This window comes from Heliangelus exortis, chromosome W, assembly GCF_036169615.1.
Source record: "Heliangelus exortis chromosome W, bHelExo1.hap1, whole genome shotgun sequence".
Lineage (NCBI taxonomy): Eukaryota > Metazoa > Chordata > Aves > Apodiformes > Trochilidae > Heliangelus > Heliangelus exortis.
In genome coordinates, this window is record NC_092453.1 from 6,600,790 (window position 1) to 6,613,895 (window position 13,106).

General features: G+C 46.2%; 2 long non-coding RNA genes across 5 annotated transcripts in view; one reads left to right on the top strand and one right to left on the bottom strand.

Annotated features, from left to right (window-relative positions):
- Positions 1 to 11,358, bottom strand: part of LOC139789286 (uncharacterized) — a 30,655-nt gene extending 19,297 nt beyond the window's left edge. Inside the window, exons 1-6 of one of the 4 annotated variants that reach the window (XR_011723123.1) lie at positions 11,009 to 11,358; positions 10,328 to 10,401; positions 9,848 to 9,986; positions 9,032 to 9,116; positions 7,487 to 7,693; positions 6,551 to 6,781 (exon numbers count right to left, since the gene is read on the bottom strand). This is a non-coding gene — a long non-coding RNA (uncharacterized lncRNA). Of the gene's footprint in view, positions 1 to 6,550; positions 6,782 to 7,486; positions 7,694 to 9,027; positions 9,117 to 9,847; positions 9,987 to 10,327; positions 10,402 to 11,008 lie in introns of those variants that run through there. The other 3 variants (XR_011723124.1, XR_011723125.1, XR_011723122.1) reach the window with 3 other exon arrangements.
- Positions 10,396 to 11,155, top strand: LOC139789289 (uncharacterized). Its single transcript, XR_011723128.1, has 2 exons — positions 10,396 to 10,928; positions 10,973 to 11,155. It is a non-coding gene; the product is annotated as an uncharacterized lncRNA (long non-coding RNA).
- Positions 11,359 to 13,106: the final 1,748 nt, after the last annotated feature.

Sequence of the window (13,106 nt, forward strand, 5' to 3'; positions counted from 1 at the left end):
AATGTTTAGAAATTTATGACATAATGTTTGCCAGTGGGCTCGCCATAACAGTGAAGGCGATTGAGTCATGATCATTCTCATAATTCCTTTTATATCCTCTGGGAGCAACAGTCCTGAGCCCCAGATATAACTTATCATTTACTTAACTGGTTCACCATGCAACTCGCATTCATTTACAGTAGCTCCTAATTGTGTTAGCAATTTCTAATTTAAAGAATGATACTCCAGCTCCACATTTCCATGATTAGCTTTTGTATATACGATCGGGAAAACTTGTGGCAGGGTATCTAAAACTGAGGATAAATCATAATCTTTATTATTAAGGGCCTGCTCATGCATGTGTGATCAATTAATCGTTAAGGTGCGGTAGTGCCGTGCAGCAGGCTTTTATTTCTGAAAAGCGGCTGCTTGCGGCTGGGGGGGGGGGGGGGGGCAGGGTGTGGTGCTGCGGGCCGGGTACGTCCCCGTCGGATGACGAACGGCGTAGGGGTGGGGCCGAAGGCGGGGCCCAATGGAGGTCGGGACCAGCCCTGGAGCCACCCTCGCCGGATGACGCGGGACATAGGGTTTCCGGACTCTGGTTCAGTCCGCTTCCGGCTCTGCAAGCGGTCACTTCCGTCCCGTGCGTACATCCCGAGCCACATGGCTCAAGATGGCCGGCACAGGCCACATCAGAGGGAAGGGGGGGAGGGGACAGCGGGTTGCGTCGGAACTTCACTAGAAATTTTGAGCAAGCTGTACAACTATTTCGTCTCCCGTTGTGGGACAGGGGTCGTAATCAACTCCTAATTGATGCAAATCTGGTATCGGCTGCCCTTTTAAGGTTGCCAAAGCTACAGCGGCGATTTTCTTCTCTGTCTGATAACGGTGCAAGCAAGTAATCATTGTATGCCACGGTTTCATTAACTTACGAGCTGTCTTATCCTCTTCTATTACCTTATACCACAAAATATCTCCTAAGCTTTTCTATTCTTTCTCATCAAATAAGTTAGCAGGGTCAGTAAAAAACTGATATGTGTAGCCATATGCTACAAGCGCTGCCGGATCTTTTCTAAAATCCACATCTTTTATGCACGTTTCTGTAAGAAACTAATAAAAAAGGTCTAGAATAGAATAGAAATAGAATAGAAAGTCTGGGGCTACTTCGTTCTCTATTTTCTGCGCGCTTAATTATCCCTTTATTACTTTGGTGCAGCCTTAATCCGAGCCTTTTAAGGGCTTTTTGTACGAGCCTTTTGTGGGCTTTTTACAACTTTTTATAACTAAAAACCGGTAGCCCTTCCCCAGCAGCAAACAAACTCGTTCATTTTTCTTTCAGTTGCGAATCGCCTCTCTACGCCTGCGTCGAGAGGAATTTATTGCCACCCGAAACGTTGCTTTTTCGGTGCTTTCCTGGAGCCCCCGTTCCCAGCCAAGTTATTTGGTTTCAGTGGTTTTACCTGCCGAGCTGTGATTGGTGTTATCGATGGTTCAGTCCTCCACAAGGCTTCCCTAGTGAAGATCAGTCTTCCGCAGGATTTGCCTGTTGATTTCGAAACTTTTCAGACTTTTTCAAGGCTCTTCAGACTTTCTGATTGTTCAGGGCCTTTGCACGGTTCGGGAGCCAGTTGCGGGAGCAGCAAAGAAAATGCGTGCAACCAATATGGTTGATAAACGAACTTCTGGTTTATTGCGCAGCAACTTTCGCTTACATAGTGCTTCTGTGACCACACCCCCGCCACCAACATAACTTTTTATTGGACACCCGGTGTGTTTACCTGTAGCACAGCGAATCCCTGGTGCAGGTAGCACCGGAGTATGGGCCGATCTAATTGGCCTCCCAAACATGGGGTTGGGCATAGTAAAGGGGTCGCACCTCCTATCTCTTCGAGAATATTCAGGAATATTCTCTAACATTCTCCAAACCTCTCTAACATTCCACAACAACACAGCTTCTTCCAAAAGGTAGAGAACACCTGCAAAACAACCCTGAGCTACAATCCCTTTCCCATGGAGAAATCCCATCTTTTTTCCCATCTTTTCTGCCATACATTCCCTTTTCACTCCAAAAAGTAGCTACGCACCTTTCCAGCTTTTTTTCTACACATCTTCTAGGTTTTACTTCCTCAAGATTCCGATTTTCATATTTTTCTTCTTCAAAAGTGTTTTCTTGGAGGGCATTTTTTATGTTGTCCAGTTCCCATCTGAGATCTCTAATTCTGCACATTAGAAGCTTTCTCTGTGCATGGTGGTCAGAGGCTCTGATCTCTTCCAGACTGTCCTGGGAGGCTGCCTGCTCCTGAAGCAGAAAACACACTTGCAACCACCACAGGGAAAAAGGGAACTCCCCCTGCCCACCAGTTGTACCTGCCCAGTGTCAAGGCCCAGCTTTACTCTGGGAGGCAACTTTCCCTCCTCACTGCCCTCAGCAGCCAAGGCAGAAGCCCAGAGCTACCACCCTCAAGAATTCTTTTCATTTGGGAAGAATGCCCCCTCTCTCTCAGCAATATTCTTCATCCCTGCTGCTAACCAAAGACCACTGTCTCTGGAAGACAGAAAAGGATTCCTCCTCAAAGAAGTAAGGAGGATGCCTCACCTCCAGCCCTCCCCTCCCATCACCTCTTTCCTGAGCACTGTCCCCTGCACAGTGACAACAGGACCTGTAGGTCTGGCCACGACAAGGACAAGTTCCAATCCCCTACAGTACCAGACCTACAAGATGCTGCCACGGCCCCGAGCTGCTCTCAGCCCTGACCCTCACCCATGGACACCACGTCCTGGCAGGAATGCAGATCTGCCTGTCCCCAGGGGCTGCCCTGGGGATCTGCACTCTTGGCTCATCCCCATGGCTCTCTGGCACCAGAGCTGTGCTGCTCTTCTTGGGGACGGGGTGTGGGATTGCTCCTGCCCCTGGAGTTCATGGACCCTGACAGCCTTGTGGGGACTCTTCCCATCTCCCTGCCTCTACACAACAGCAGCCCTTGAGGTGCCCTTGCAGAGACTGCTTTGTACATCACCTTTTCATCTTTACCCATCAGGAGAACTGCTTTGCTATTGGGCACACAACAGGATCTACAGGCAGGACCTCCACCTCACCTTCTCCCCACAGCAGCTGCACTACACCTCCATCTCTCAGCCAACTTCCACAGAAACCATAGAGACACAATTCCTGAAAATATTTCATCAGATTTCCCACCCAACAGGCCAGTATCTAACAATGGAAACAGATGCCCCCATTGAAGCAAAGGCAAAGAGGTGATTTTGATTCACATTTTGTTTTCCCTCTTGCTGTTCTCTCAGCCAAACCAGACAAGAGCTGGCAGCTGCTATGAATTTCTACTTATATTTTTTCCTCTGCAGAAAAGAAGAAAAAGGAAAGACTGCTCCTTGGAATCTGGCAGCTGTTTCTTATTTCCCAGGCACTAGTTCATTTGCCCCCCATTCCTTCAGTATGTTTTTCTGCAAGGTTTTTAGGCTCCCACTACTCTCAAAACATGCAGCAGCTCCTCCAGACACTGAACTGGAAGCACGAAACATTTTACCCTGCCCAGAAACACAGGGGGCAGAAGATGACCAGAAGAAATCCAGGAAAAAACGGGCAACTGCATCCTTACTCAATGTGGTCAGCTGATAGCAAACCACACCAGCAACTCTGCCTGATACAACCACTCCAAAATTTACACACAGGGATTCAGATAGCTTTTATCTGCTTCCTGGAGGATCCCTAAATCACAAGGGAGCCTAAACCTGAAGAGCAGGAATAACACAAACGCCTGAATAGAGAAGTACTCAACAAAATGTGAACGAGGTGGTGCTGTGCTGGGTACTGGCTGGTCCTCTGGAGGGTTTCCTGGGCTCACCTGTTTCAAGAGTTCATTCTTTCTCCTTCCAAGTGGAGAATCATTGTCTCCAGGGTGCAATCAGCCTCTTTTTCTTCAGCCTCTTTTTCTTCAGCCTCTTTTTCCTCACACTGTGCAAGTCCTTTGATGGCACAGACAGCAAAACCTGCTTTTGCAGCTGTGAAAGCAACAGGGGCAAAAGGAAAAACTAAGGTGACCAGTGAGATAACACTGCAATGGAAAGCAGAAACTTACATAGAAACAGGCCTAAACTCTCCTCTCCCCATCCAAGATTTCCAGCTAAGGCTAAGGCAGCATGGAACCAAATTGCAGCACCTGGGGCTCGTAGAAAGAATGAACACTCTAGAAGTGAGAAGAGGAGCTCACAACTTTGCAATGTAAGAAGACACACACACAAAATAGCCCAAAAACTTTCTTACAGACATCCTCTGGAGTTCATAATGATAGCAGAGAAAAATTCCTTTAGCTCCCACCACAGAACATACCCTCACTGTTTCTCTAGCAGCTCTACATCTCCTGAGAGCAAGAAAACCTTTTCAGATCGGCAATGCTATTTACGCTGCTACCCAAAGGGACCAAGATTTGCCTAGCAGATCCAGCATCAAAGTGGAACAGAACCTGCTGATTCAGCTCAAGTATCTAGAACACAAGTTTACTGGATGCTTTAGCAGCACTCTGTAAGAAAAAGCAAAGTATAAAACACACAAGCCTCTCATGTACCTGCTGCTGGTGCTGCTCCTCTGTAGCTGCCCGTGATGGGCCTAAGCTGGGTATGAAGTCCTCCAGGTGGTCATGTATCTACAAAAGATGTAAAAGAAGCAAGAAGACACACTCTGACTTTCCAGCCTGAAAGTTCCAGACTCCTTATTACCAAAAATGAATACTACACTAACCTCTTCACCTCTTTATTCCTATTATACCCAACACCAATGATCAAAATGGCCATAGTCTGAGGGCACTGTAAAACTGGTTGCAGTCATCTCCTCTGCTCTTTTCTTCAAGGAGAGGGAGAACACCATGCGGGACACAAAGAAACTTCAGTGAAAACCATCAGGAGGAGCTTTTCCCGCCCACAGGACATCTGAAAACCATGCCCTGTGAACCAAAGAGGAAGGACCAGCACCCCGACTGCCATCCCTCTCCCTCTCCTCTCCCTCTCCTCTCCCTCTCTCTCCCTCTCCTCACCAGCACTACAGCAAAGTCACACTTTCACAAGCAGTCTTCACCAGAACCCTCATGCACCACTTAAATACATAAATGATTTACTCATACAGGCCACAGCTGAAAGCACCTTATCCAAGCTAAAACCAACCACTGAGCAGCAGCAGTGGAGAATTCCAAGGCTTCCATGGGAAATGATACCACAGGCATTCCTCTTCACTGCTTCAGGAAAACAAAGGCACACGGAGTGGCCAAAGGAAAAGCAATTCTGCACAGCAAAAGTTCTGGGGAGTGTGTTTTTGTTCCAGCCTGGGGATGCCAGTCAGGCCTCTGGCACAAGCTGCTTGCCATCAATAGCCCCTGTGGAATTCCCAGGACAGCAAGTGTCTGAAGCAGCATCTGAGGCCAGGAGGGGCCTAAGGCAGACAACAGTCACACCACTGGATTTGGGACAAATCCTGCACTTTTAGAGCATTAAGGAGCATTTCCCAAAGTACCATGGAAAACTCTCAAAACCAGAAAGCTGGGGAGGGGCCAGGATGCTGTCCCAGCAGCCTGTATTCAGGATAAAGCAGGAACTCAGCTCCCCTCAGCTCTCCAGGAAAACCTCATCTTAACATTTCCCCACAGCAATCGGTAAGGAGGCTCAGGAGCTCACAACAAGGCAAGTTGAGGACCAGCTTCCTGAGGCAGAGGATTGCAGGGTTCCCTCAAGGGCTTCAATCATACGTCTTTGCTACTGGACTGTGCCTTCCAGTCTGACATTTTCCATGGAAAGGCTTAAAAAGAAACACAGGTCTTATTACTAAATTCCACCAGAGCAGCAATTCTTAAAGAGCAGCAGGGGAAAAACAAACAAAATCATCTTCAAAACCATCTATTAACTTGCAGGGATGCAACGAGGCTGTGCTGTGGTTTTCACACTGAATGGGACCAAACACACTTTTTTCACACAGAGTGACCAAACCCAGAACAGCATTTGACCTGAGGGGTTTTGGGGAGCCTATATCTTAGCAGTCAAACCACCTGCAAGGAGCAGCAAGAGTTACCAACACTTGGGACTGCTCAGCACGAGAGGTTCAAAGCAATCTGTGAATGCTGTGTGATTACACAGCTTCTTCCAAAAGGCAGAGAACACCTGCAAAACAACCCTGAGCTACAATCCCTTTCCCATGGAGAGCTCAAACCTCAAAAACGCTGATAAAATGGTAGCCAAAAGACGACTTTTTTTTTTTTCCTTCTCAGAATCAAATTCTGTTCTCTGCAGGACCTCTCCTTATTCAAGGAAAGGACATGAAATTCATCTTTTCTGCCATATATTCCTTTTGAAAACACAATCCATTATGAAAACCCTATTAATTCCATGATCAGTGCTGTTACTGTTGGAACACTCCAGAAAAATTAAGACAGTTATAATGAAGGTAAAGGGTCTTAAGGAACTTTCCTCTCAAATATGCCACCCTAGGCTTACATACATAATGCTCAGCAGATGTAGAAGAGGAACCCCAGCAGCAAAACACAGGAGAAAAAAGGAGCCTCTTATTAGCACTCCAAAAAGTAGCTACGCACCTTTCCAGCTTTTTTTCTACACATCTTCTAGGTTTTACTTCCTCAAGATTCCGATTTTCATATTTTTCTTCTTCAAAAGTGTTTTCTTGGAGGGCATTTTTTATGTTGTCCAGTTCCCATCTGAGATCTCTAATTCTGCACATTAGAAGCTTTCTCTGTGCATGGTGGTCAGAGGCTCTGATCTCTTCCAGACTGTCCTGGGAGGCTGCCTGCTCCTGAAGCAGAAAACACACTTGCAACCACCACAGGGAAAAAGGGAACTCCCCCTGCCCACCAGTTGTACCTGCCCAGTGTCAAGGCCCAGCTTTACTCTGGGAGGCAACTTTCCCTCCTCACTGCCCTCAGCAGCCAAGGCAGAAGCCCAGAGCTACCACCCTCAAGAATTCTTTTCATTTGGGAAGAATGCCCCCTCTCTCTCAGCAATATTCTTCATCCCTGCTGCTAACCAAAGACCACTGTCTCTGGAAGACAGAAAAGGATTCCTCCTCAAAGAAGTGAGGACCTCCACCTCACCTTCTCCCCAGAGCAGCTGCACTACACCTCCATCTGTCAGCCAACTTCCACAGAAAGGCAAGGGACACAATTCCTGAAAATATTTCATCAGATTTCCCACCTAACAGGCCAGTATCTAACAATGGAAACAGATGCCCCCACTGAAGCAAAGGCAAAGAGGTGATTTTGATTCACATTTTGTTTTCCCTCTTGCTGTTCTCTCAGCCAAACCAGACAAGAGCTGGCAGCTGCTATGAATTTCTACTTATATTTTTTCCTCTGCAGAAAAGGAGAAAAGGGAAAGACTGCGCCTTGGAAACTGGGTCCTCATATTCCCTTATAATCTGTGTAATTATAGGAAATCTGTCCAACCTACACAGCAAATTGGACAACAAATTTTCACACAACCCCAGACAGTGACAGACACCTTGGTTCTCTGTGTCAGTCTCTCACCACTGCACACGCTCTTTCAGCTCTTTTACTGTAGCCCTGGTCTCAGAAGATGATGACAGGAGGTCTTTAAGTTTTTGGGACTTATCTCTTAGTTCTCTTTTCTTATCCTTGTAGGAACTTACGTAATAGTAATAAATCTGATGCTCATATTGAAGCTGCTGCTCTTCCAGATCCCGACACTGTCAAAACACAGCAAGAATCCGTATCAGTTGGGAGAGCTTTTCTAGAGAAAAACAACTGCTTCCATGTCACAAAAGTGGGAATAATGTGCTTCACTCTCCCCGAAGGTGTTACTCAGGACTCCAGACTCCTCTGCCCAGCCCTGCCCCAGATTCCCAACACCAACAGGATGCCTGCCCTATTCTTGACAGGAATGCCATCAGAAAAAATCTTTTTCAAATACTTCCTGACATGGCCAAAAAAACGTTTACAGAAGCAGGGATAACACCAAAAGTCACCAAATTTCAAAGCTTTTTGCATGAGCTTTCTCTTACAAAGAGGAAGACCAGGCATGTTTAATCACACACATCTGCCTGTTACAGACAAATCTCCCTCTTCCCTTCAATATGCATTTTGCATGGGGAAAAAGCATTTGACTGCATTGTTTGTCTGCACAGCACAGCAGGAACAACACTGGTCAAAACTGAAGCAAACCAGCCAGAAACAAAGCAGCAGTACAGCAAATATCCAGCATCTGGCAAGGATTTTTCCTCGTCCTAAGAGGACTGTACCCAACTTCAGACAGTAACACAACCTTCCTCTGCAGGACTCTGCCATCACCATGAAACAAAGAAAAGACCCTGACAGGGTTAAGTCCTGGCAGGATAAATTCCTGTAGCTTTCCACTAAAGCAGTGTGAACATCTTCTGTCTTGTAAGTACAGATCTTGCTTTTAAAAACAAGACACTGCCAAGGCCAACTAGGCAGCGAGTGGATTAACTTCTGTAAAGTGTAGGTCTCGCTCTCAAAACAAGGCACTGCCAAGGCTAACTAGGCACTGGGGGAGTGCGAACACCTGCACGGAGACAGGATGAGGCAGCCACAACCAGCAGATAAGGGAGAAATTATCGCAAGGGTCCAATTTCGCTCTGTAACAAGAGGATGAAGTCATCGAAAACAGGAGAGATAAAGATTTCTTACTTCATTCAAAGACCCCCCCGACATCTCCGCCAAGACTCCACCTGACTCCGCCCAGACTCCGCCTTTCATGGATATTATAATTATATGTTGCAAACTTATGAATATGTATGTAACCTCCCCTATAAATACCCTAACCCTTTCCCTCGGGCGTGGAACTCTTTGTCCAGCGCGAGCTGGGAGTTCCTTGGATCCGAAAATAAATACCTTTGCTGTTTAAAGGCTCAAAACTCTGTCTCTAAACAGTTTTGCTGGCCTTTTTGGGCTTCACCATTAGTCACTTTCTGGTTACTTTTCTTTACCTTACTGTATAATGAACTTTACTCTATAATGCCACTTACCAGTCCAGACTCTAATGCAAAATATTTGGCTTCACATACCTGCACCCCAGAGTTGTCAGTGGCTTCCTTTAGGCCTCTATTTTTGCTGGTGATGACGTATGGAAAGTAGATCCTGAGTGCTCACCTACAGTGAAAACAACAGATTTTTACAACCAGCATGACTTTATGCTACTTATTTACTCCTAGAGTGCATCTTGATTAATGGTGAGAACAATCTTAACAGAAAACATCACAACCCCTCAAATTTGTGAGCTGCTAGAGAGAAAATGATCAGAATACACATTTCATGTGCATCTGTGTTAAATCCTTTCTTTGGTGTCATTTGACTTTCTTATGTAAAAAAGAAAGTTTCTAAATATCAGTATAGACACAAATAATTCAATCCAGTGTCTTCAAGGTGCAGGATCTCTCTCTCAGATAAACTGTGTGCCATGCAGTAACGAGCAAGATGCTTCCAGCAATGCAAAGGGGGCCTCCTCCTCCTCCTCTGAGGCCTGAGGCTCCTCCACTGTTTCAGTAAAGATAGGCGGACAATATTTCTTCTGTCACTTGGTCAGTGTTCATTCAGGTCACACACAGCAACGTGCATGCAGCTTGCTGCAACAAAACACTTGGTCCAGAGGGAGAACACAGCAAAAAAAGCAAGAAGGGCACTTCCTTGATACACAGCACTGTTTGCAACACAAGGCCACGATTTCAGTTCTCACAGAAAGAATCAAAAAGAACAGGAATCCCACCAGGATTCACAAGTGAGGGAAAAAATTCAGTGTCAGAAGTATACACAATATTTGGTCATTTACTGTGCATTCGTAGAGGAAGAATCTCAATCAGTATTAAACAAATCATTCCTCTCACCACTCTTGTTCTCTGCAGTCCCTGTAAAAATATCAGGACTTTCATTAAAAATGTACTTGGTGACACATGCAGCAATTGCAGCCCATAATTCTTCCTGCTCCTGAATCTCCTCCATTTCTTCCTCTTCAGGTGACTCTTCCTAAAAGAGATCAAACCAAACAGATGGAAAGAGCTGAAACAAGGACCTGCTTTGCCACCCACTGCCAGCTTGAAAAAGACTTTGCCTGCCGAAGGCAGAAGGGAAACTTGGCTGAGCTTGCTTTTACAAGGCCTTCAGCTTTTCCATGGAAATCTGCATGAGCAGAAAGAAATGCCTCCTGTCCTCAGTCTCAGCCCTGCTTCTGCACAGCCCCTGAGAAGCACTTCCCCACTTCAGCCCAGCTTCATTTCAGTTACAGCAAGCTCTCAGGTGCTCCTGGATCTCCCTCCTACCCTTCCCAGCCCCACCATGGAAACCTCCCTGTCCTTAACACAAAGTACCTCAGAATCCCAGGAAGAACTCCAGGGAGAATCAGGATCTTCCTCCTCTCCTGCTCCCACACCTGGACGGGCACCTACACAGCAGGGAAGAAGAGAGACACTCAGTCTTTGTATTTCACTCTGCTGCTCCCCATCCCTCAAGCCCTGCATCCACAAGATCTGCAGTGGTTCTGCTGCTGAAGGACAAACCAAGAAGTGAGCATTAGCCAAGGGTTTCTTCACCCCCAGCCCCATCACAGCATTTCCTTTACATTGCTGCCTCCTCTTGCCCCCTTGCCAGCAGAAGGGGGCTGTGCACAACAGCTGACACAGCTGCAAGCAGCACCCAGTACACCTCTGGGGAACACCCAAGACACTCCAATCCTCCTCCTCTCTATCTGCACATTTTGGTCAGATTGCTTCAGGGCCAACACAGCAAAAAAAGCAAGAAGGGAAATGTCTGGAAAATGAGCCAGCTAAGAGAGGAGCAGGAGGGAAAAGGGATTGGCCAGGGACAGAGGCTTTGGAGGTGATTAATATCTTTATTTTAACTATATGGCTTTTTTCTTTCTCAAATGAAAAAGTGCTTTGTTTTCAAAACTTACTTCTCTCACTTTCTATAGTAAGAAAATACAAAACAACTACTTAGCAAGTCTACTTTGGCAGAGCAGGACATCATGCAACCTTTTCCAGGCAGCTTACCAGCTTTCCTGTACTTCAGGAAAACATTCCATAACTCCAACAAGTTTGGCTTCTGCTGCTTCTTGACCTAAAGATTTATTTTAGAAAAAAATATTTAATTTCTAAACCCCCTAATAGTCACAACAATAAACATTGTTTTCGCATCAATTGTTGAACAGGAAATATAATCAGGTTGTCTTTTTCATAGTGCTTAGGTGCTGCGTTTATCTTATACTTGTAAATACACAATCACTCCTCACACACCCAACTCAGTGAGTATTCCACCCCGAAAGACTCTGCAGGCACCCTTCTGCAAAGTGGTTCCAAAACTATGTTTACATGCATAACAGTTTCACTCATCTGATTTTTATCTTTCTATTACTTAGTAAAATTCAGCTCTCACAGTTTCAGAATGCTTACTTGCAAAGGTGCAGAATGCAAGCCACCGTTAGCATCACCAGACTTGATGCATAAATCAGCCTCTGCAAGTACACTTACCACAGTATCCCAAAATTTCAGCATCACAGCAGAAAAATGCATCATTTCTTGCCAAGAAGGGCAAGAAGGAGGACCCAGGTAACTATAGACCGGTCAGCCTCACCTCCATCCCTGGAAAGGTGATGGAACAACTTGTTCTTGTCACTATCTCCAGGCATATCAAGGACATGGGGGTCATCAAGAGCAGTCAGCATGGTTTTATCAAGGGTAAATCATGTTTGACTAACCTCATAGCCTTCTATGAGGAAATTACTAGGTGGATAGATGATGGAAGAGCGGTAGATGTGGTTTATCTTGATTTCAGTAAAGCATTTGACACCGTGTCTCACAGCATCCTTGTAGATAAGTTGATCAAGTATGGGTTTGGTGATCAGGTAGTGAGGTGGATCAGGAACTGGTTGAAAGGAAGGAGTCAGAGAGTTGTAGTCAATGGGGCAGAATCTGGTTGGAGGTGTGTGACTAGTTGAGTCCCTCAGGGGTCGGTACTGGGACCGGTGTTGTTCAATATCTTCATCAACGACTTGGATGAGGGTATAGAATGTACCCTCAGCAAGTTTGCTGATGACACTAAGCTGGGAGGAGTGGCTGACACACCAGAAGGCTGTGCTGCCATTCAGAGAGACTTAGACAGGCTGGAGAGTTGGGCAGGGAGAAACATGATGAAATTCAACAAGGGGAAGTGTAGAGTTTTGCATTTGGGGAAGAACAACACGATGTCCCAGTATAGGTTGGGGGCTGACCTGCTGGAGAGCAGTGTAGGTGAAAGAGACCTGGGGGTCCTGGTAGACAAGAAGATGACCATGAGCCAGCAATGTGCCCTTGTGGCCAAGAAGGCCAATGGCATCCTGGGGTGCATTAGAAAGGGTGTGGTTAGTAGGTCAAGAGAGGTTCTCCTCCCCCTCTATTCTGCATTGGTGAGGCCGCACCTGGAGTATTGTGTCCAGTTCTGGGCCCCTCAGTTCAAGAAGGACAGGGAAGTGCTTGAAAGAGTCCAGCGCAGAGCTACTAAGATGATTAAGGGAGTGGAACATCTCCCTTATGAGGAAAGGCTGAGGGAGCTGGGTCTCTTTAGTTTGGAGAAAAGGAGACTGAGAGGTGACCTCATCAATGTTTTCAAATATGTAAGGGGTGAGTGTCAGGGAGATGGAGTTAGGCTTTTCTCAGTGGTGACCAGTGATAGGACAAGGGGTAATGGGTGTAAATTGGAGCATAGGAGGTTCAAGTTGAATATCAGAAAATTTTTTTTTACTGTAAGGGTGACGGAGCCCTGGAACAGGCTACCCAGGGGGGTTGTGGAGTCTCCTTCACTGGAGACATTCAAAACCCGCCTGGACACGTTCCTAGGCGATGTACTCTAGGGGGCCCTGCTCTGGCAGGGGGGGTTGGACTAGATGATCTTTCAAGGTCCCTTCCAACCCCTATGATTCTATGATTCTATGATTCTATGATCATGCAGCTTCTCAAAAGAGGTTTTTATCTCCTCAGCTGTGGTTTTTAACTCCTCATCCATTTTTTCCACAGCATGAGCCTGTAGAGGGTTAGAGACAGTGTCTTCATACTGTCTTAACTGGCTAACAAATTCACTGACAGTTGATGGTGTTTCATCATCTTCTCCAAAGAC